This window comes from Phasianus colchicus, chromosome Z (genome assembly GCF_987193195.1).
Source record: "Phasianus colchicus chromosome Z, bPhaCol1.hap1.1, whole genome shotgun sequence".
NCBI classification, from domain to species: domain Eukaryota; kingdom Metazoa; phylum Chordata; class Aves; order Galliformes; family Phasianidae; genus Phasianus; species Phasianus colchicus.
The window spans coordinates 50,903,658-50,929,425 of NC_143476.1; positions in this window are offsets into that span (position 1 = coordinate 50,903,658).

A 25,768-nucleotide genomic window follows, 5' to 3' on the forward strand; every position below is an offset into this window, starting at 1 on the left:
TTGAGCACCTGGATCCATGGAAGTGCTCCACAAGAACAGAGCTGGTCCTGCTCACCAGCATCTTCCCTGTGTGATTTATTTACCTGTGGAGAAGAGCCAGGAGATGCCACAGAGAGGTGAGTAACAGAAGTCAGGCAATTCAGATGATGCCCAAGTTTCTCAGGAAGAGGCCGAGCCCAGTTGCAGAGATCTCAGGTACCAAAGGATCTTTACATTGTGCTCCCTGCCCTGTCATTTCCAAAGAGGAGCCAAATACTCTCAGCTGCCCCAGGGACACACTGCTAGAACTGCTCCTGCAAACGCTGCAAGCTACTCTGCCAACGGAAGGCAAACCCTGCCTTGATGGAGATGTACCTAAAACATGTGAGACACTGCTACCAGCAGGAGGATGTTCCCAGGAGGCAAGAGATGGCAAAATCATGTGAAGATGGGGAAGAATACATAGCCTTTTCTCTGCATACCAGTACAAGCATAGCTCCTGAGTAGCTCCAGAGCAACTGTAAATTGTTTATTTCCAGTTCCATTTTCAGACCACATATATGTTACTTGAGAATTTTGAAACTGAATGTATAGCATTGCAATTAAAAATTTCATCATATCTGTTCACCAGACTTTTATAAGCCCACTCTTAGTAGAAAGAAATATTCCTCAATTCACACTCACAGCTTATTCATGTCACCACTTTTTGGAAGTATGTATATTTGTGAACAGCTGTTTTCAAGTATGAAGCACAGGAATAGTAAATTCCATCAAAAAAGCAGTGAAGTTCTCACTGACTGAAAAAGAGGAAAGATGAGTCTTATTTTAAAGAAGGAAAAAAAAAAAAAGTCCTCGGAATTAGCACTCGGAATTACTAGTCAGTCTCACTTCCATGCCTGGCAAGTTCATTGAGCAAATCCTCATGAAGGCCCTGCTAAGGCACGTGAAAAACAAAGATGAGATAATTGTTGGAAACCAGCATGGCTTCACCAAGAGCAAGTCATGCCTGACAAAGTTGGTGACCTCTTAAGATGGATAAGTGCATCAGTGGATAAAGGAAAAGAAACTGATGTCACCCACCTGGATTTGTTCAAAGCATTTGACACTGTCCCAAGCAAAATCTTGATATCCGAATTGGAGGAAAAATGGATTTGATGGATGGACCACTCACTGGATATGGAACTGGCTGGATGGTTGCACTCAGAGAATTGAGGTCAGTAGCTCAATGTCCAAGTGGAGACTTTTGACAAATGGTTTTCTCTTGGGATTGGTGCCATCTAACATCTTTGAAGGCAACATGGACAATGGGATTGAGTGCACTCTCAGCAAGTTTGCAGACAATACCTAGGTGAGTGCTGCAGTTGATGCGCCAGAGGAAAGTGATGTCACTCAGCAGTATCTGGACAGGCGTGAGAGTTGTGCCAAATGCATGATGTTCAGCATGGCCACATGCAACGTCCTGCACCTGGCTCAGGAAGTCCCAAGTACCAATGTAGGTTGGTTGGAGAATAGCTTGAGAACAGTCCTGAGGAGAAGGATTTTGGCGTGTCAGTTGAGGAGAGACTCAACATGAACAAGCAATGTGCACTTGCAGCCCAGAAGGCCAACCGTATCCTGGATTGCATCAAAAGAAGTGTGGCCAACATGTCGAGGAAGGTGATTCCACCCCTCTACTCTGCTCTCATGAGACCCCTTTTGAAGTACTGCAATTGTGAGCCCCCCAAGACAAGAAGGACATTGTACTGTTGGAGAGCTTCCAGAGGAGGGCCACAAAGATGTTCAGAGGGCTGGAGCACCTCCCCTTCAGGAACAGTTGGAGAGAGCTGGGGCTCTTCAACCTGGAGGAGAGAAGGCTGTAGAGGGACACTCTAATTTATATATTATATATATAATACTGCAACTGGCATTGCAGTACCTGAACAGAGCCTACAAGAAAGCTGGGGAAAGCATGTAGCAACAGGATGAGGAGAAATGGTTTTAAACTGAAAGAGGGTAGTTTATGCCAGATATTAGGAAGATATTCTTTACTGTGAGGGTGGTGAGACACTGGAATAGGCTGCCTAGATAGGTTGTGGATATCTCCTCTGCACAGGTTTTCAAGACCAGAATGGATGTGACTTTGTACAGTGTGGTCTAGTGGGAGGTGTATAGCAGAGGACTTGGAACTAGATGATCTGAAAGGTCCCTTCCAACCCTAACCATTTGATTATTCTGTGATTCTATGAAACAGGAGCAATCACTTCTGGAGAAGTCTACATATATGTAGCCCAAGACAGTTCCTCTTCCCTCAGTGCATCCCACACAAGCCAAAAGGTTGGACATCCATGATTTAACTGGTACTAACAGCAGCTGCTGTTAGGGTGAGCAGCTTCTTCTTGTTCTTTGCCCAGGTGGCAATTTTCTAAAAAGCGTACCTTATAGAAACAAGGTGACTATTCCTCTTTTGTAGCCTCCAAGCTTCCATGACACGTTCAGAGAAGCAGCTTTCTGAACTGGGAATTGTTGAGTGGCCACCGATTCATCTACTTTCTGTTTCTAACTTCTAACTCTCTGCCATTTGACTCTGCATTGTCTGAAAAACAACCTCTGTTTGATTGAAGTCTTCTGTTTGGTAACTCCTCCAGGTGCTCGACTGCTATATTATTATGAAAAGACTCTGTAGTCACTTCCTTTTTTTTTTTTTTCTCCTTCTTTATTGCTGGAAATGTGAAGATGATCTTAGTATAAAAGGCCTGACGGACATTCCTTAAGCAGAAGATGGTATATTTCAAGTTTGCCAATTCCTTGTTCAAGGCCAAATACCTCTTCTAAATAAAAACTACTATAAAAAGTCTTTAGAGATTATTAAGGCTGTTACTAAAATGTATCTACAATGTGTTACAAGTAGGTGTACAAGATGGCCCTTTGCTGGTCAAATGAAGGGCAATGTAATAAATGCGACACAGCATTCCTCTTGGAAGCATTTATATGAACATTATGATGTGGTGTTTCTGTCACTACTTTTCAAAAGCATTATATCAAAGGAAGACGAAGGTGAGAAAGCACTGTATTGGTCATGGTCAACTAGAAGAAACTTCTTCTGCTAAATGTGTCACATATTTATAGTGAGCTCACAACTTTTACATACAAAAGCAAAGAGAACCTATGAGATACAGGGACTTCTGAAAATCTAGAAGTTCACTGTCATAAGATGAATCCACTTTGTTTAAGTGATAGAGCCAGAAAAAGCCACTGACCTGATGGACAAAACGATGACAGTTGGAATTGACATTGTGTGATTTTTCACAGGCCAGACATAAGGTATCAGTGAGATGGAACAAGTTCTCTTTATTCTGGATTAAGTCAAAAGAAGGATGATACGGCATTAAATACAGGGTATACAAGATTTCATTCTATCATTCAATGACAGAATGATATGACCTAGAACCATGATAAATTTTGTCTTTGTTTCCCCCTGCCCAAGAAATGATTTTTGAAGAGTGAACTTCAAAGCGCTTGACCATTTGTCAAAAATAACTACAAAACTACACAGAAATAACCCAACAGTTAATCAAAAATCTGAGAAAGAAACCTCTTGCAAGGACTACAAAGAAAGAAAAAAACAAATGGCATGAAGAGTTGATTATAACACCAGCAGTTTGCCACGGCGAAGAAGAAACTGATACCAGATGCTGCTGGGAGCCCTTTCATTACCTTGTACACGACCTGCAGAGCTGTGAAGGGGCCCCATGTAGCTCTTCATCTCTTGCTGGGATAAATGTGAGGCACTTGGGCACTCAAAAGAGATCTGCTGAGCCAACTGTTATTTTATTTGAATGATGAATTCAATGGCCAACTCCTCATAAGTTTTCTGCATCTCTTCATCACCTCCTAGCAAGACTTTTGAAGTTAGCCTGTCTTGAAAAATTAGGCTATCTTTGTGCTTTTAATGTCACCAGTATTACTATTTAAAGTGAAAGTAGGATATGAACAATTAATTAAAAAGTATTTAATATTGATTGTAAAGTTTACTAGAACTTATGACTCTTGGCATGTATACTCCCCAAATTTTTAAATCCTATACAATTTATTTTTAATTTGACTGGTTATTCCATCCTATTATCAGTTCCTAAATAACAGTAAGTAATACAACCATTTTCTTCCACACTTCTAAAAAGTCAGCTGGAAACTGACTAGGTAGCACTGTCTGCAATGTTACTCACTCTTATTGCATCAGATTAAGAAAATACACAATGCACTAAGAAAGGGAGGGATTTTTATTCTAATAAGATCTTTCTCTTAAATTTTGTTTTATTAGTCCAGTTGCAGAGAGTCGTGCTCAAAGCTTGAAGTATACTGCATGCAAAGACCATGAGGGAAGACTGGGAAAAAGATACCTTGATGCTGTTTTATAAGTCATAAGGCGGGGAGCTTATGTTGTTGTAGTTATTGTTGTTGTTGCTTCTTGTTTGGCTTTGCTGCTGTTAATAAGTCCCTGTTTATTCTCCTTGTGGTTTCTGGTCTTTTCAGGTTCATTTGCTTTGTGTTTCTGTGGTTTTCTCTGCAACCATGAGGGATACAAACAAGTGAAAGCAGAAATTATATGGAATCACTGAAGTCCAGCAGATGAGGGTTTTTTTTTAGCAAAACCATATCAAATATAGCAGCTGTTCCAATAAAACTGTTAAATCTGTCACGACAGTGACTGACAATCGGATGAAGAACAGACATGCAATGAGACAGCAGCAAACAAGTTGCAGCAAGCCAGAGGATAAATGGTGGGGGTGTTCTGAACAGAATTGGTAACTCTCAAAGACAAACATTATCAGCATTAATGATTCGTGTAATTCTGGAAGATAATTATTGTCATTATGTCACCCATAATCACTGTAGAAACGTGAAGTCTGCTGACTGGAGGGCATGGGCAAATTTTCTCCCATGATTATATAGCTTACATAAGCTACTCTTCAAAAAAAATTATTGCTTTAAAAGCTATTGAATATTTTCAAAAGCTGAATGTTGTGCTAATAACTTTCTGAGTTATTAGTACTCAGGGACAGAGACAGGACAGCACCAGTGACAGTGGAGCTACCAAGACCTGGGAGCACACTAGCCCTTGCCAGGATTGTAATCATGTTCATTTTCACAGTGTCTGAATGTGATATGAAACCATAACTTAATTGAGACCGACAACAAAAACACCATAACAAAGACTGAATGAGAGGGAGTAACTGCCTTATTCATCAGAGAGAATGATGATTATCTTGGTCAAGAAATCTGTTATTGAGAAACCATACTAAAGTGAGAAAAAAGAAAATTACTGTTCTCTAAGCTTACCGCAGCTTCTGTCCTATACTGGTCATTGTTTCTGAATAATAACTTCTCAGGAAAAAAAATGATTTCACTGTTACACTGTGCATGCTGAAAATAATACTATCAATATAGAGCATGAGTGTCCACAATCATGATGGCATGGTGGCAGGGATGAGCCACTCTGCAAGCTGTGCTGGGCCACATGTGGCCCATGAACCATAGGTTGGACATATCTGACAGGCAGGCCGCATGTGCCCTAGCACAGCTCACAGTGCTGCCCACCCTCTGCCCACAAGCATAATGGCACCTGCTGGTATGCACCTATCACTCAGGAAAAAACAAATATTGATGTGCTATTAACCCTCTCTGGGCTGAAACCAGCAAAAGAAAAGGGAACATGGCAGTGCTAACTCAAGTTATCGCAAATAATTTTATGCATTTTGAAACATTGGCTTAAGACAGTCCTGTGAACAGCAAAGAAAATACGGCTATTCTTTCAATTGTGATGAAGGAATTTTAAAACAAGTTTAAATACTGGGGGGGGGAGAAACCTACCAATTTGTTAGTATACATTTGTGACTCCATTTTCTGACAACATAAATAAATTATTTGCAAATTTTAAATTGGAATGTATAGATTTGCAATCAGATATGCAACTCAAAAATCTGATCATATCTCTTTACTGTTCAAAAGTCCTATCATAACAGAGAGAAGTATCCCTCACTTCACCATTACAGCTTATTCACATCACCACTTTCTGGAAGCATGTACAGGAAGAGTAAATTTTAATCAAAAATCTCTAACGAACACCTTCAGAGCTCACTGAGAATTGCAGCCACAGCCAAACCATTCTGATACATTAGTTTCACAAAAACAAGGCCAAATATCTCCCCAGTTTTATAGTTTCGTTTGACACTTATTTTTGTGTTTAAATAAAAATATTAAACATTAAAATATTTTGTAACTCATATACATTAACTATATTACATACCTAATGAGGGCTGCTCCAAAAGTAACTCTTGCTATTCATGCTGCTGGGCCATGATATCAGACGCTGATGTTAACGGTACGTCAGTAGAGGTTGAACCTTTCCACCAATATTCCCACGTGGTCACCATGTAACAACGTCAGCAGAGGGGCAGTCTGACAGAATGGTGTCTGACACAGAAGTGTGTAAGAAGCAAAGGTGTATCACTGAATTTCTCCATGTAGAGAAAATGACATCTCTTGACATTCCCCAACACTTAATGTTTGCACACCAAACTGAATCTGAGCACAGTGAGGCAGTGGATGGTGTATTTCAGCAATGATGACAGTGACAGTGGGTCACCTCTGCTGGTGCTGGCTGTTACAGCCATGGCATGCAGTCTCTTGTCAATGGTTGACAAAAATTCAGAGTGAATGGTGATGACTCTACTGAAAAACAGCATTTTGTAGCTGTGTGCAATCAGTGTTATTGTGCTCATTCTATCTTCCATGGAAATAGTAAAAGAAATACTTTTGGACCAACCTACACATATGTTGCTTAAGACAATTTGTCTTCATTCAGTGTGAGCCCTAGCAAGCTAAAAGGTTGGACACACACGTATCTCTAGATAAAGTGACAAGCCAGAAAATGTTACAAATGGTGCTACGAAGGTGATCAAAAACCACTTGAATTGACTATAACACTAAGGGTACTTAAGGTGCATAAGGAAATATATTCTCATTCCCTTTAGCCAAGGAAATACTTCTTGCTTCTCTTTGCACAGCACTTAGCATGCAGTACTTGTAACAGATATTCCAATGTAGTTGTACTTAAGATAAACCCATAGCACAAATAATGAATAACAATTAACTTGTGGCTACTTTCCTCAGTAAGAAGCATGTGAAAACACATCAGAAATCTCATAAATACCTAGAAGAATTTCTCTTTTGGCCAAAAGAGAAAGCAAACCCCAAGTAAATGTTAGCTTTCTATTACTCTCTTCTCACACTTGCTCGCAAAACTACATCAAGGAATAAAAATATATGCTTTTTTCACTTTCCTTCAGAGGGCTTGTTTACAATACTGAGGAACAGCAATAGGTTTTTCTTTACTGCTGGACATTATTTAGGCAAGAATCTAGATCCAAAATCTGAACATATTTGTAGATGAATTATCTGCTCTTGTGTAATGTGGAGCAGTGGTATAAAAGCCAGTATAATTCCCCTGGTTTTCTGTTGGTGGAGCTGAAAGCACAGTTTGAGATGACCAGCCTTCAGAGTTAAGAACCACACAAACCACATAACTGCTGTAAATGAAAATGAGTCTCAGGACTTGTTTCAGAAAGGAAATAAATAAATAAATAAATATAGGAAATATATTGGCAGAACTAAAGTGGATTTTTTTATCCATCTTGTGTGATTTTTGTTGTTGTTGTATTGTAGACCGTGGAACAATGTCCTTTGGGAAGTGGTCGAGAGGATTTAATCCCTTAAAAGATGTTTGCTCATTGAAAATGAAAAAAAAAAAAAATAATTGCAATGATAGAAAAATGAGTGAAAGGATACTGTGGTCCCTAAGCTGGAAGTTTCTGTTACACTTGACAGAAGCATCATTACATTGTCAGATTACTTTCTGAACCCACATAAATATTTTGGTTTCCACATCACCCTGTGGCAAGGATTTCTACAGTTTAAATACAGGTTGTCTGAGCGGGGATTTCCTCCTGTTTCTTTTGAAGCTCCTGTCTGAAATGCTCATTTATTTTTATTTTTTATTATTTAAGGTGAGAACTAACGAGTAACATTTTGCTGTTTTCTATTCAAGACCCCTCTGGATGCCTAGCTGTGTGACTTATTGTAGGGAACCCTTAGCAGGGGAGTTGGACTTGTTCTCTTGAGGTCCCTTCCAACTCTGCAATTCTGCAATTCTGCGATTCTGCAATTTTGCAGTTCTACAATTCCATGACTCTTCCTCTTTGTCACTTGTGATTTTTTAAATCTGTCACATAACCCCTTCATCAAAGTCTGTTTTTCCTCTTTTCTCATGGAATTAGTCTCATCGGACAAATTCAGTACATGTCAGGCACAAGTAGTGAAAGTAGATACAAGAATTCAGACAGCACTTATCTGCAATGGAAATTATGCTGTATCCTTGGATTGCTTGGACACCAGAGATATAGGGGGTTATATCTTTCTCCTTCTGCATATTTCTGTGTGATATCAGGGAATTTATTTGTTTGTCCTTGGTTCAAGGACCTACAAAATGAGGGTAAGGTTTCTTTCCTCATAAGCACAGGCATGTGCTCTACTCGTTCCTGTAATGGAAGTTTCCTATGTCCAGCTATTGTACTCAGCCAAACTGGCCTCTGATTCTCACTGGTAAATATTAAATGAAATTTGGCAGAAGGCTAACTGGAATCAATCCAAAGGCAAAAAGCCAGATAACCATTTGGCAGTGCACTGCAAGTCAGAACATACCTAACATCCTGAAATTTTCACAATTGTCTTTTCTTTCCTAGAAGCAGTTGGCTAGTTAATATAACATAAAACTGAGGCTTTAACAGAGATTCATCAAGAACAAAGCAATGTGCTTCCATAGGGAAGAAGAGTGAAGAAAACCTTAAAAACAGTGGGAAAAAGTCTTTCTGTCTGTGAACAGAATTGGAAAGAAATGTGAAAAGAAGTGAAAGAAGCTTGGCAAAACCAGCTTACCAGTAATGAAAGTTGAAAAAGTCAGGCACTGTAGCAACATATATCATTGAATTCTCTTCTGGCACAGGTACCCCCACTTCTCTTTCAGTCCAGGCTGTGGGAGTGAAAATGTTTGAGCAGGTGAAGTTTAATTGTCAGCTTACTATGTTACCAAGCACTGGAGAGCTCTACTTTCTTCTAATGATCTTGTATGAATTCTGCAGTCCAACCTGTTTCAGTGTAAGTTTTCTGAAAAAATGGAAGCTCTAAGGATATCTACCTAAATGTGCACGGTGAAATAAATACTTTTCTCATAGCATTCTTTGTTCTGCAGTTTCATTCTTGCATTGTATCTTTCCAAAGAAAGTTCTGGTTCGGTGTACAACTGCGTCCAAGGGCAGTTTTGTCCATATGGGCAAAACACAAATTCTGAAGGACACCTGCAAGGACAGCAAGGAAGCAGTGTAGAGGGAATGTCACACGTGGTACTCTTTGTATCTTCTCGGCCTACAGCCAGCAAACTTCAAGGTTGTCTCGATCACTGGAATGAAGAACAGGAAATATGAAGACATATTTTAGTAAGGACAAATACATACCTTCTGAGATATGATGAAGCAGCTGTGTAAAGGCAGGATGGGAAAGGACTAGAGAAACAATGAAGGAGTAAAAAAGAAGATGGGGGGTTGTTGTCAATGTAAATCAGCACTGCCGTGAACCTGTGAAGAGAGGACTTTGTAATCTACGCAGAGTAAAGATCACTAAGAGAAAATCTGAGGAACAGTGATCAGAAGTCAACAAAATATGAACTGTAAAGGAAAACTGAAGCAAATGGGAATGTTTACTCTAAGTGGTTACTACATTTAATATATTCTTAAAATATACAAAAAGAAGCTATAACCAGGAAGAAAATATTTTCTTTTTTTCATATGTGATGTGGCTAAGTTACAAAAAGTGTGAATTTAATGATTTGGAGGAAAAGCTTTCTACCTCTAAGCACATAAAGCACTGCAGTGGAAAGTACGAAGTGATCTTAGTATTGCAGGTTTCTAAAAACAGGCTGAACAAATTGTAGTGATGGGCACCATTGCCACCCTGGCTTTATGCAACACTGAGACTAGGTGACCTCTCAGGACCCCTTCATAGAAATTCCTTCTGTGAGTTTTTTAAAGGAGCAGAAATATTTTCCCCACCTCATTATCTCTTTTCTCCAAATGACTTCACTCTGCTTCACAGGACTCTTCTCTACTTTTGAAATGAATCTTGATAGAAAGGGCAGAATTGTGCACAAAACATCCTTCTAAAAACTTCTGTAGCAAGAACATAGGCAGGACACTGCACAGGTAGTGATCACTTTTCCCAAAGATAAGGGCAAAGGAGGTCAGGGACTGACTGCAGACAAGGCATCTTGAGTACCGTTGCACAGATTTCACCGAGAAATTTTATCCCAGTAGTGTTATTTTAAAGAAGATGGTATCCACAGATACCTTTGCTATGAAAATTTTCCCTGAGACTTAGATGCTGGTCCAATCCTCAGCTGGTAAACTTAGTGCTAGAACATGGCCCTAAAAAGAGACAGATTTACTCATAACTTCTGCGGGTTTGGCTCCATATGTTTATTTCTGTATCTGAAAAATTCTTTTTTTTTTTTTTTTTTTTTCCTGTTCAGAAGTATTTCGTGAGTTACTGTTGGTAAGTAAGTGTTATTTTTGAAAGAGAGTGGATTAATGAGTCAGGAAAGCCTCTGGAAACAAGAAAACTCTAACACCACAAGCCATCCCCAGTTTCTAACAACTCACTGATGCTTCACCTGAAAATCTAGCCTAAAAATAACTTCTTCCACTGCTGAGGAATGCAGGGAGCTGAATTAAATGCTCCAGACTTACAAGGAGAGATGAGTAAAGACCATCATATGTTCAGGGAAAATCTTGGAAGAACAAGCATCAGGTTTCTGGAAATATTTTAATCACCTTTTTTATTTAACAAAGTTGGGAACATTACGCTGTTTTATGAGCCTCCCCTCTCACTCTCCTCCACCCACAAATGTCATTTATTGCTTTGGGAGCTTTTTGTCTGCTTTTTTTTCAAGCATGCTTCATTTGCCTGCCAGAAAGGAGGGGATATTATATCCCGGAATCTTCCTGTGAATGTTAGAGCAGTGCTTGGCAAAATTGTACTGGAATAACAAGTAACAGCTTTCTTAAGATAGAGTCACTCGATTCCAGGGGAGGCTATTTACTGAATTATATACAGCTCTCTCAGAAGAAAATCTCCCAAGTACTCTCTGTTTGACAAACATTTTTCCATCATCTGGTTAGAATTTTTATGCCAGTCAGCTTGCGCCCTGCTATTTCCTCTGCATGTGTTCTGCAAGCCGTGGGGAGGATACATTTGTTATTTTGAAGGAGTCAGGAGTGAGATGCAATTATGGGAGCCTAAGCACACAAGAGATAAAATCTCCTTCCCGCTAGCCAGTATAGAGGGCAGTCTGGGCTCAGAGGCAGCTGATCAGATCTGAGTCTGAGTATTTGAAAAAAGTCCTAGCAGCATATGAGCCCCATTTGTTTATTTAGAAAGAAACCATTGTATTATTTGATTATTCTAATGAGGCCTGCAAAGCAAGTGCTGGCTTTGATATGATGAATTTCAGACATATCCAGACTGTGTTTGAGTGAAGTGGCTTCATATTGTGCTGTCTCTTAACATACTAAATGTACTAAATCCTGTGCATGCTTGCCAATGTTTTCAAGCGTACTTCTGACATTTTAGTGCAGTTTATATACTTCAAATGAGAGGTATTTTTAAATGAGGGCAATTTCTGGTAATTTGCCTGAATTCTGCATTTATGCTTTCTTTGGCCTAGTCTGTTTAATCGAGATCTGTTCCCTGGCTGACTGCCAATATTAGTAGAGCATGGGGATAGCAGACTGGCTTACCTATGTGCTGCAAAAAGAGTTTTTTTCACACTCTTTGAGTTATCGTATGTTAAGATAGCATTGGTTCAAAGAAATATCCTCCCTCAATATCCAGTATTTATCATTTGCCTCTCAATATCTTTCATTTTTTTCAGCATGTAAATGTGGCAGATAACTTTCTAATGGTTTGTTCAGTAAAGCCTACTTCAATATCTGACTTAATGCTATACTTATTTTCCACTTCTGGAAAGGTCTACATGAGAAATCAACTGATATTTTGTTTTACAATGGTTTTGTGGTGTGCAGCATGAACTACACAGTCCTTGACCATTTTGACATGTGAAATATTTCAATGAATTTTAACTCTGCAGCACGCAAAATTCTTTTTTGATACTGAATACTTGACACACCTTATAAACACATGGCTGAAAGGATGGTGCAAAAGTAAGAATTTTGGGTTCTTTGATCATGGGGCGGTCTACTCGGCTCCTGGCCTGGGGTCTGCTGATGGGTCTCACCTGTCTCGAAGGGGGAAACGGATCCTTGCCCAAGAGCTGGCAGGACTTGTAGAGAGGGCTTTAAACTAGATATGAAGGGGGTAGGGGATAAAACCAGGCCTGCTAGAGATGAGCCTGGGGGAGCGGCAATGGGATTAGGGATGAGGCGAGGGGCTCGGCTGAAGTGCATCTACACCAATGCACGCAGCATGGGCAACAAACAAGAAGAGTTGGAAGCCATGGTGCGGCAGGCAAACTATGACCTAGTCGCCATTACGGAAACATGGTGGGACTGCTCCCATGACTGGAGTGCTGCAATGGATGGCTACAAGCTCTTCAGGAAGGATAGGCAAGAAAGAAGGGGTGGTGGTGTGGCTCTGTATGTTAGGGAGTGTTTTGATGTTACTGAGCTTGTGGCTGGGGATGATAAGGTTGAATCCCTATGGGTAAAGATCAGGGGAAGGGCTGACAAGGCAGATGTATTGGTGGGTGTCTGCTATAGACCGCCGAACCAGGATGAGGAGACAGATGAGGTGTTCTATGAGCAGCTGGCAGAAGCTGCGAGGTCGCCAGCCCTTGTCCTCATGGGGGACTTCAACTTCCCTGACATATGCTGGGAATTCAACGCAGCGCAGAAGAAGCAGTCTAGGAGGTTTCTGGAGTGTATAGAGGATAACTTTCTGATGCAGCTGGTGAGAGAGCCTACGAGAGGAGCTGCCCCGCTAGACCTGCTGTTCACAAACAGAGAAGGTCTGGTGGAAGATGTGGAGGTTGGGGGCTGTCTTGGACAGAGTGACCATGAGATGGTAGAGTTCTCGATTCTTGGTGGAGCCAGGAGGAAGAACAGCAAAACTGTTACCTTGGACTTCCGGAGGGCGGACTTTGAACTGTTTAGAAGACTAGTAGGGGGAGTCCCCTGGGATTCAGTCTTAGAGGGTAAAGGGGTCCAAGACAACTGGTTGCTCTTCAAGAAGGTAGTCTTACAGGCGCAGGAGCGGGCTGTCCCCCTGAGCTGCAAAATGAGCCGGCGGGGAAGGAGACCGGCGTGGATGAATAAGCAACTATTCTTGAAGCTCCGGGAGAAAAAGAGAATCTACCTCCTGTGGAAGAAGGGACGGGCAACTCAGAAAGAATACAGAGAAGTTGTTAAGATATGCAGGGAGAAAATCAGAAAGGCGAAAGCCCAGCTCGAGCTCGACCTGGCCACTGGAATAAAAAGAAACAAGAAATCCTTTTACAAATATATCAACAGTAAGAGGAGGACTAAGGAGAATCTCCATTCTTTACTGGATGAAGCCGGGAATGTGACTACTGAGGATAAAGAAAAGGCAGAGGTCCTGAATGCCTTCTTTACGTCTGTCTTTAAAGGTCAGACCAGTTATCCTCAGGATATTCCACTTTTCGACCAGGTGGTCTCGGCTGGAAACCAGACTAAACCACCCATGATTCAGAAGGAAACGGTCAGAGACCTTCTACTCCAACTGGACTGTCACAAGTCCATGGGGCCGGATGAGATTCACCCGAGAGTGCTGAGGGAACTGGCGGAGGTGATAGCCGAGCCGCTTTCCATCATCTATCAGCGCTCCTTGTTGACTGGTGAGGTACCAGAAGACTGGAGGCTTGCCAATGTGACTCCCATCTACAAGAAGGGCTGTAAGGAGGACCCGGGGAACTACAGGCCTGTTAGCCTGACCTCGGTGCCAGGGAAGGTTATGGAGCAGATTGTCTTGAGGGAGATCACGCGGCAAGTGCGGGACAACTGGAGCATCAGGTCTAGCCAGCATGGGTTCACGAAGGGTAGGTCCTGCTTGACCAACCTGATCTCCTTCTATGATCTAGTGACCCGCCTGGTGGATGAGGGAAAGGCTGTTGATGTAGTCTACCTAGACTTCAGCAAGGCCTTTGACACTGTCTCCCACAGTATTCTCCTGCAGAAGCTGGCAGCCCGTGGCTTGGACAAGTACACTCTTGGCTGGGTAAGGAACTGGCTGGAGGGTCGAGCCCAGAGAGTGGTGGTCAATGGAGCTAAATCCAGCTGGTGACCGGTCACGAGTGGTGTTCCCCAGGGGTCGGTGCTGGGGCCTGTCCTTTTCAATATTTTTATTGATGACCTGGATGAGGGCATTGAGTGCACCCTCAGTAAGTTTGCAGATGACACCAAGTTGGCTGGAAGTGTCGATCTGCCTGGGGGTAGCGAGGCCCTACAGAGAGATCTGGACAGGCTGGAGAGCTGGGCTGAAGCCAATGGGATGAGGTTTAATAAGACCAAATGCCGGGTCCTACACTTTGGCCACAGCAACCCCAAGCAACGCTACAGGCTTGGGGTGGAATGGCTTGAAGACTGTGTAGAGGAAATGGACCTGGGGGTGTTGGTTGACGCTCGGCTAAACATGAGCCAGCAGTGTGCACGGGTGGCCAAGAAGGCCAATGGCATTCTGGCTTGTATCAGAAGCAGTGTGACCAGCAGGAGTAGGGAAGTAATTGTTCCCCTGTACTCAGCTCTGGTGAGGCCGCACCTTGAGTATTGTGTCCAGTTCTGGGCCCCTCACTGCAAGAAAGACATTGAGGCCCTGGAGCGTGTTCAAAGAAGGGCAACAAAGCTGGTGAGGGGTCTGGAGCACAGGCCTTATGAGGAGCGGCTGAGGGAGCTGGGATTGTTCAGTCTGGAGAAGAGGAGGCTCAGGGGAGACCTTATTGCTCTCTATAACTACCTGAAGGGAGGTTGTAGCGAGCTGGGGGTCGGCCTCTTCTCTTGTGTAACTGGTGATAGGACTAGAGGGAATGGTTTCAAGCTTCGCCAGGGAAGATTCAGGCTGGATATTAGGAAATACTACTTCTCTGAAAGGGTGGTCAGGCACTGGAATGGGCTGCCCAGGGAGGTGGTGGAGTCACCGACCCTGGAGGTGTTCAAAGAACGTTTGGATGTTGTGCTGAGGGATATGGTTTAATGAGAACCATTGGTGACAGGTGGATGGTTGGACTGGATGATCTTATAGGTCTTTTCCAACCTTAGTGATTCTGTGATTCTGTGATTCTGTGAATGCTGAATTTCTTAAACAAGAGCTTTAAGTTCTAGATTGAATGATTCATTCTGAATCCTTCAGGAAGATGTTCTTTTGAACACAGAAACTTTCACTTAGGAGCAAAGATTTTGTCTTCCCCACACTGGACAAAGGAGTTTGAAACATGCAAGCATAGATGCTAGACATGCCTCCATCATGTGAGTTTCCAAAAGTTTCTGAAATCAGCTGGTCCTCAAGATGCCCCTCACCCATTCCCTTAAGCTAATGAAATGGTATGGGAAATGAAGATGGGAAGAAAATGTTTGACCATAGCACATCACTGCTCATTGCCACCAGAAGCAAGCCTTATGCCTCCTCCTTTTTTCTGTAATTGGCCAATGGCTTTAAATATCTAATATTGCTTGCCAAGATATTTGGAATAATAATACTGGCACTTGAGTTTCAAGTTAGACTTGAAAATTCAGGATGCATCTTGAAAAATGCATCCTGGTGAAAAACCTGCAGTGAATCTAAACTCATGATGTCATGAGGACTGCAAAATTCTGCAGGACGATATGCAAACAGCAGTAATACACTTCTTTAAATTACTCAGCATAGACAGACTCTATATTACCATATATTCTGAAAGAATACATTTAATACTAAAGAAAAAGGAAGATAATGTGCTGGCCTAATTAAAAATTTGACCCCTTATTAAGTGCAAGACTTATCCTGCTAATTGCACTCTTACTTCACCTGTTCCCTTGCTTCTACAAGAGCGTTTCTAAGGTGCTAGATCTGAGCAAGTAAGTTCCATTAGGATAACAGTCAGTGCTTGTTGCTTCTCACCCATCCCACCATCATGTTCTCCTTCTTCAAGCTGAGCTGGACCCCCAGAATGCTGAGCTGAAGTCTGTAAGTCAGTTTTTCCCAGCAGGATCTGTTCCTATTGTTACCTGCCTTCGATGGCAAAGGTTTTAGCAAAGCTCTAGAGAGAATGAGATCACAGAAAGCAGTAAACATCCTATCTAAGATCTAAGCCTAGGAATTCAAACCTGCTTGCATTCCTGAAGATCTGAAAGAAAACTACTGCCAATTGCTACTGTTATGGTCAGACAGCACTGCCTTCCCTTTTTACAGGAAATGTCTCTCCATGGCAATGGATCTCAAACCAGTGGGATCAGATGTTTCACTGTTAACACACATGGACTGTTCCTTATCCTTGCTATTTCTTGTGGACACATCACCACTGTGACTGTTTCTGGAGAGCACCCTTTTCGCCTTTTCGTGTACCAGTCCTTTACAACACCTACTGCCTGGGAGCCAAATGAAAGTCCACAGCTTGTGGTTTCTGAGCTGATCATCAAAGTGTTTATAGGAATCTTTTCAGCACCAGCATTTCTAATTTCTACTCTGTGTAACTAAGAAAAATCAGCACAACTCTTTGACAAGGGAGTATCTGACCTTTGAGGTAGAGATTGAAAAAATTAGCTCAATATTCTTGTTTTACAGGCATTTAATGTTTCTTATAACTTGTGTTTTCCTGTTGCCATTAGTGAAAATATCGTTATTTGATTATAGGCCTAAGTATTCTTCCATGTAACAATTCATTCCTAGACATAGATGAAAAATCACAGAAAAGCAAATTTTTTTATTAAATAAATACAGTGTGGCTGGCTGTATTTTTCCTTATTTTGTGTATTTCATGTTCAAAGCACTTTATAAATTTAAACCCTGAGCTCAAGACGTTTATTCATGACTCCAATTCATCAGAGAAAACATTTGTTAAAGACAATGTGCCTGAGTCACATTAAGTGTGCAAGTGAGAACAGTGTCCTAAAGCCTCTTCATCTTATGCTCAGAATATTATTCTGTTGCTTCTCATCACCCTGAATGGGCATATAGATAGTGAATGGATGAAGCAAGTCTTACAAATTAAGTCGAGATACAAATGAAGACAAGAACAAATGAAATAAGAAACATCAAGTTGCACCAGTGAAGGGTTAGATTAGATATTGGGAAGATTTTCTTCAGGGAAAGGGCATTGGAACAATTGGCCCAGAGTAGCATGGACTTTGCCATCCCTGGAGCTGTTTAAGAGATGTGTGAATGTAAGGCTTATGGACATGATTTAGAGGTGAACTTAGCAGTATTATGGTTGATGTTTGGACTTGGTGATATTAAGTGTCTTCCCCAGCCTGAATGATCTATGATTCTATGATAATATGTAGTATTCTGATTAGGGATACCAAATATTTGCTGGAAGTTTGACATTTATTTTATTCCAAGTGCTCAGTATTTCTACTAACCTGTGGGAAAATAAACATTTAATAGGAAAATACCTTTGGATTTTAATAACTAATCCAGGCATAGGGATAAAGAATGCATAGTTTTAAAATTAGTTGTAGAGCATAATTTTTGAAGGACTTGATGGATGTGGCTCCTTGAAAGGCTTAGAGGAGTTTCTTGATCTAAATTCATTACATGCATCCATAAATCAGAGCAATTTGCCAATTTTAACAGTACTCAAGTTTGCTTACAGAGCAACTTGAGGAAATTACACAACCAGGTACCTCATGTTGGACAGAAAATGACTGAGATTAGAGTTAGCCAAACAGAAGGCTCAGGATCTGGCATCCCAACAGATTTACCTATGGGACAGGAGGTCAGGCTGCACAAGAGATGAGTACCTACATAGACATTGGTAGGAGAAATTGAAAAAGGACTCTGTCTGAGAGAGTATCAAGCAAAAATATTCAGTTCCAAATGCTCATTTGTATTTTGTTGTTGCACTTGGAACCACAGTTAAATGGTTAATATATATAGTTAATATGTCTTTAGACTTCAAGGGAAATGTAAAAACCAAACTGTAGTTCTGTACTTTGTGTGGCTCATGACATCCTCAAAAAGCACTGCGGAGCTAAAATGCCACACATTTGGAAAGAAGCCATGTTTTTAATTAATTTTTCTGTTATAAAGTTAGAAATTTACTTACAGAATTTATTTTGCTAACATTAAACTTCTTCTGGATGTGGATCCTTTGTCTTTCTCCACTTTCTGTAGTTTAACCATCCATTAGCAACATCTTATGGATGTTATTTGTCTGTAAGTAATCCCTCAAGCTTATATAAATACACATACTTGTGCTGTGTGCTGAAGCAGAGCACTGCATGTTATAACAGCTGGCATTCAACCATCTAGTGAGTAAACACCATGTCCAGGGGTTAAAGTGGGCTGGAACAGTTCCAACTGGTCTGCTGGTTCCAATAGGTCTGCTAAAAAGCTATTGGGTTAAATATTCAGGCCTTATCCTCACCATTCAGAAAGTTAAAGCATGTCTAAAAACTGAATAGCAGCAGGTTGTCATTGCCACCTTGGAAAAAGCTGTATCTGTGACACCTTTCTGTATCAATAAGCATTTCTGACTTTCAGTATTTACTTGCATGGTGAAATATTTACTAAATGTTAGAGGATATTTACTTTATTCATGGTGTATGTCACACAAATTCAGAATGATACAAGCCACATCAGAATATTAGCAAACTCAATGGAAATGTTGAAGGTTATTGTTGCATGATGCGCTGGTACTCCCTCCTGGTCTTCTGAGGCTCCTGGTCCTGGTCAGTTCATACTAGCATGCATGCAAACTATGAAAAGGAGCAGCTACAGAATAAGACCTCTCTATCCAGTCAGAGTGTCTAGAGTGGCAACATAATTTGGAAGCTAGAGGAAAGGAAATAGGAGAGTTGGAAGGCTAAAGCCAGGTCTTGCTGGAAGTTAGAAACCACTCCCTGCATAAAGGAAAGGGTGGAAATGAGTGCAGTGGGAAACTGAGAACAATGAGATGAGCTTCATGCTCAAATGAAGTAAAACATACATCTATCTATTCAGGTTCTCCTGTAAGTCATACAACTATTCAGAGAGACTATGCTTGTCCATTTGAGAGGTAACTGGTAGAAAAAAGCATAAGCTTATAATTATTCAGCTGCAGTAATTACTGAGACAAGAAGCTATTTTGTTCCTTTAAAAAAATTACAGCTTTCACTGAACACACCAATTATGTTGTGGTCCAAAGATAGAATTATGGCATTTTTTTTAAGCACTCTTTTAACAGTTTTCTGTTGTTTCTGCATATACATCCAGAGCTATTAGTTTCTTCTGCAATTGCCTTCACACTGCCATGGTGTGTTTCCTTCTAGACTCAGATCACTTGCTGACTATGTCAGTGGGAATATCTTTTCTATCATTGCCAATGGGTGAGCCTTTTCAACAGCTTAGAAATGAAACCAGCATTATTTATTCACTGTTCTAGCTTTCATGCAAAAATGTTATTTCTTCATAGCTTGTATCTTGCACTTACAAGTGACATTTTTACCTTGCGCTGGCTGTGATCAAGGACTAGTCCAACAAAAGGATTTGTTTCTTATGGTTGGTAGGTGACATTTTTGGACCTTCTAGACATCTACACAGAGCTCAAATTATTACCACACTCATTATGATGTGTTCTGCATTGCCTCAGATATCAAAGACCAGAGATGATTTGAAAAAGAGTCAGAGACCTGTTTAAAATACACAAGCTGAATGACATTAGTAAGTAAATACATAAATAAATAAATAAGTAAATGGATGGGTAGATAGACAGATAAATAGATACATAAAAAGGCCTGCTCCAGAACTCCAAATGCACAAGGACAGGTGTTATCCCATATCCTTTACATTTAGATGCCTGGTGCAAACCAGGTCTCCAGGCTCCCTTTATGGGGGCAGTGAAAGAAAATAAGCACTTCCAGCATTGGAAAAGCACATTTGTCTATGCTGGGTTAGTGGCAATTGTCTTCTGAGGCCCTGTTTTGACAAAACTGACTGCAGAAGACCCTTAGATGAATGTCTCAGTTTCAGCTGGGATGGAATTATTTTCTTCAGAGTGGCTGCTATGTTTTGGTTCTAAGAGAAAAACAATGTTGACAACACATCAATGTTTACAGCTGCTGCTAAGCTAAGGCCATTTGCAGCAAAAGTCTCAAGGATCTGGGAAGGAACAGAATTAGGACAGCTGACTCAGATTGAGCAAAGAGATATTCCATACCCTATGACATCATACAACAGAAATTTTGAAGGAGGTGGGAGTCTGTTGCTTCTTCCGCTGCTTGGGGGTCTAGCTACACATTGGTTGGGGCTGGTGAGTAATTGCTTGTGCATCACTTGTTACGTACATTCATATGTATACATATACACATATATAGTCATAAGTACTATCCTCTTCCTTTTTCTCTATCTTAGTAAACAGTTCTATCTCAACCCACAAGCTCTACTTTGGTTTTTGCTGGTTCTCTCCCTCATCTTTCTAGGAAGAGGGAGCAGGGAGCAAACAACTGTGTGTTGCTCAGTCACCTGCCAGGTTAAACCATAACAGCTGTTATGCCTAGCTTTTAGATGACAAAAAACTACAGCTTACTGGATCACACCTGATTAATTTTCTCTCTATTTGGTCAATCAGGAGAATGGAAGCATCAAATTATCAGCATGCTAACTGGAATAGTGCTGGGAATATGATGTGCTGCAATACATACAGTTTGAAGAGTTATACTGATGTTATAATCATCATACTATCTTAGTGTATATCTGTTTGCCTTTTCCTACACATCTTGTCCTTGATAAAAGCTAAGAATTAAGTAACTATATAATATTAGGACTTAAAAATCCTACTTTAGCTTAGAAGTGCTACATCAAAAGCCAAGAACATAAATGAGTCTAAGGCATAGGACAGGAACAAGTCTGGCTAAAGTACACCATTTTCTATAGCCAAAAACACATTAAGGAGACTGAATGTATCATTCAAATCCACCTTTCTCGTCTCTCCAATGTGAATTCTCAACTCCCTTCTCCAGCTGAGCTGATCTCAGTTGGCTTCTACAAGTAGGCTTGCATGAGTTTCATAATCCAAGATATGAAATACTTTACAATCACCCTCAAAATAATTTATTTAGAAGAATAAAGAAGAGATTAGAGTTATAATAAATGTAGTGTGAATAGCAACCAATATTTAATGTATTCGACATCCAGTAGTTAATTAGGCATGTGACTTTTTACCCTTCTACTCCATTTTTAATGAATCTTACCTTTGGCAATTGCATAGAACAGCTAATATTAATTAGATGTATCCATTAAACTGGAATAAATGAGAAAATATTTTTAAAGATGTTTCAGTGCTCTTACATAAATCTAATTACTTAATATAGGTTGCAGAAGAAAAATATTGGGATGTATCTATATTGTCTGTAAAACAGCTTCTTAATTGAAATTTTGTAGGTCATTTTGAAGGACTGTTCACTATATTTGGTAGGAGACAACCTCATCTTTGAAAGGCTCTCTTACATATTTACACCTAACAGTCAGTCACTTCTTGTATTTGAACACATCTTAAATATTAGAATACTTCCAGTCGAACCTTTCATCTCCAGCCACAGGACATCTGGAGATCCAGCCCAGATTGACCCTCCCACCACCAGCATTCTTCTATTTAAAGCTGGCTGAGAGTGTGAAGATAAGGAAATAACTAAGGAATCAACTGAAGATTAGGGTAGGCCTACATGTTATAACTGCTCTGTCATGACTGTAAGTTGCCACCATTCTTCTTACACATTTTGTCTATGCTCTAACTTCCAGTGTTTTTAGACTAGTTTTCTTCCACAAATCTGATGCCCCTTCCCCACTGTTTGATTAATAGACCAGCTGAGAATATGCTATGGCTGTATGACATCCAGTGATAGTACATAGAAAGAAAAGCAGGTTTTTCATCAGATTAGGTGAAAAAATATGGTATCATAAACCATCATTAGGAGTCAAGGAGAGTTGCATTACACTGAGCATATTTTACTGATTCTGACAAACATCTTCCAAACCATGTTTTGCTCTCCAAGATCTTTGGTAAGCAGCCATCACATACAGCACTTTACCAAAAGACATTCTTGTGTTAGGGGTCCTGCTTCTGACTCAGTGGTGCTGCTGAGCATTCAAAATCACAGAGGTGATGTCCCCATTCATCTGCCCTCCATTAACATAGCTATCTTAATACTGAGACAGAACAGCTAAGTAATGCCTAGTAGAAAGATCACTGATTCATTAAATAACACCATATGTATTTAAGAATAACAAGTTTGGTTCCAGAAGACATCATGGTATCCTCTTCTGTCTTGCAACTAGCGCTACTCAAAAAAAGTCTGTATTATTTTTATGTTAATATTACTTTGTGTAGCTTAAATCTTCTCATGTAGATTAATGTGAAACCAGTTCTCCGTTTTTACAAAAAAAAAAAAAAAAAAAAAAACCACCAAAAATAATCAATACTGCATCAGTGAAAGAAGCCTGTTAGCCCTGGCATAAAATCAAAGTCATGACACTGAGATTTTATTGGCCAGCAAGTTTTGTTACTTTGAGTAATGGTCATCACAGAAGGTCTTATGCAAAGAAAGCCTTACAGTTTTTTGAGGCTTTATCCAATAAAGTAAGATTGAACTAGCAAAATACAAATAGAATGATGATGAAGACATTAAGACTGAGCAGGGAAAGTTTTTAATTAATAAAAGGAAAGAATAAGAAGTGCCTGTGAGCAGGATAAAGGGAAGAAACCAAGACAAGTTCAACAGCAACATAATTATCTGTCTTGGGATGGGCTGTCAACTGAAGTGATAATACTCAGTTTTCTGAAAATCATAAGCTACCTTAATTCACTAAGCATCTAGTGAGATGTTTTGCAGATGCTAAATAGTTTTCTCTGGTTGCTCTGGTTTCAATTATAATCTAAATGCTTCAAGCTGCATGAGATGGTGCATGGCTTCCTTTGTCCTATGTGTAGGAGGGTGATTGAGTTAGACTTGTCTCTAAATCTCTTGAGGGTTACATCCCCAAACCTGAGATTCTTCCTTGCCTTACTTCAGTCAAGCAACGCTACGAGGTGCACTTAACCTGGGTCACACTACTGTGAAGCTGTGCCTAATTTGTGCTCTCAAATTAAGCTTAAGTAAGCCAAAACTGCCAAATTTTGGGTATCACAAACCAAAGTATCATTAAATTATAACCACTAAAATCTTACATATTTACTGATTGATGTATGTGTGTATACATACATTAAAGTCTCTGCATCTATCTACCCTGTCTTGTGTGTATGCAGTGTTTTCTGCGTAGTAGATAGTATTCTGTCTGGGTTACTTAAACAATAAAAGCAGATTAACGCTATGCACATATCTTACTGAAAATGTTTACCATAGAACATGGAACACAATCTAGGTATGTCCTCCTAAGATATCCTTATCTTCTCTACCAAAACTTCCTACAGGCTTGAAAGTCTACACCAATACACTGTCTTTGACTTGAAAAGTCAAGTAATCTGTATTCCTCTCCCATAGATTTCTTGGTATAACTACTTGATGCTTGTAGATTTGTGTAGTGAAAGTGAAGAAATAACCAAGTGATTTTTGAGTGTGTGCTGAGGATAAGGTCATGGAATAAAAGATCTAAAAATCATAGAGGCCTCATCATTTGAATGTAAGTTTACAAAATAGCCAATCAAGTACTGAGTCAGAATGTGTGAATATACCATGAATGTCAATATGACTGCTTGGCTACTCCTCGTGTGAGTCTCCTGGAGTTTACACATTCAAAGATATTCAAAATTTGTTTAGGCGATTTGGTCAAATATATATTGTAAGTTTCCATATACAAAGCCATTAATTAACATCAATCAACATGTGATATACTTTGTATTTTCTCTTTAGTAGCAGCACTTGGCTATACATTCTGAAGTCATTATGCAGAATGTCTGATAGTGCTGCATATATAATCCATGCACAGCAAAACCTTTCTGAGTAACCTTCAACAAATATTTTCAGATTCTGTATAATTTGCAATACCACTTTTTCCAGAATACAAGGCAGTCAAGAAAAAAAGAGTGTGAATGTAAGGAATAATTTATGTTTTCTTTAACTAGAAAATTCTGATGATGATTATTTGGTTTCTTATTAATGATACATAACATCTCTGAAGTAGCTTCAGGAAAACCAACATTATATGGACCATATCTAAAAAATTAGCTATTTGTTTTTAGAATTTTTGTTTGGATAACCTTTACACAAAAATCTGAAAGTCAAAAGCTTTTGGGTGTTTGATTCCAATATTCAGATGAAATATATTTCTGGAGAAAAAACAGGATACTTTTCACAAACAAGTAATTAAATCTAATTATCAAAAAGAAACTACAAGATGTTTTTAGCTATCTCTATTCACAAGTCTGACCCCAAAATAGTTCTGAAAATGTTGACCAGATATGTCTTCATCTGTCTTCAATTATATGAGTCAGCCACTGAAGACAAAAAGAGTCAACACTCTGTAACCAGCTTTCTGCATTCTATTATAGTGTTCTGAACTTTTGTAAAAAAAAAAAGCCATGAGTCATTCTTCAAAATCATGAGATGGAATATTTAAAAAATCAGATTCAGAGAACTCTAATTCATATTTTCAATTTTTTTTTTTTTTTTAGGTTACCACAAGAATAGAAAAACACGTTTTTAAAATATAAGCCCACATTCTAGTAAGAACACATCTTAAAGTATGAGAGTTTTAAAGAACACAAGGATTATATATATCAAAAGGATTATGATAGCATCACAAGAATTCACAGCACTAATAAGAGCAAATTCTGTCCAGAATACCTACGGGGCCCAGTTCCTACCTAAGATTGAAATTTCTAGTTTGAAAAAGCCTGGAATTGTGGATTTGCTGCAACAAAAGAAAAGCAATAAGCCACCTGCAGAGAAACCGTGAGGCCAGCAGGAAAATATAGTGCTGCTAGAATGAATGCTGGGATTCCCTGGATTAATTGATTGGAAAATGGTACACAGTACTAAAAATTCAGTGGAAATGTCAAAGAACCAGACAATTCCATTCTTTCTTGATTTAGGAGGACAAAATAGAACACTAATTTCTAGTGCAGAGATGATAAAAGGGAAAGCCCAAATTAAATTATTGGTTTTTTGGAAGATTACTTATATTGTTCTTCAAATAACTGTGTCTCAGTCTGTAGGACATCTGCTTTCTTTCTCTGTCTGCTCAGACTGACTTCTGGAATAATACAAAGATATCACAAACAATTAATTCACTTGTTTGTAGCAAAAGACCTTTAAGGAAAACAGCTCTTGGCTATGCTTGTTTGTTTGTTTGTTCATTTTTTTCCCCCAACTCAGGTTCAAATGTCTAGCTTTCTAATCCAGAAAGCAGATGTTTTAACAGTGCCTGGGAAATGATTTTTAGCATGTTTCATATGGCCAAAACATAATCCAACCAATAGAAACTGCTATTCGATGTTTAATCTATTCTGAGAGATTCTTTTCTTTCGTAGATTTAGTCTTAACACAGAACAGCTGGAGACTGAAAC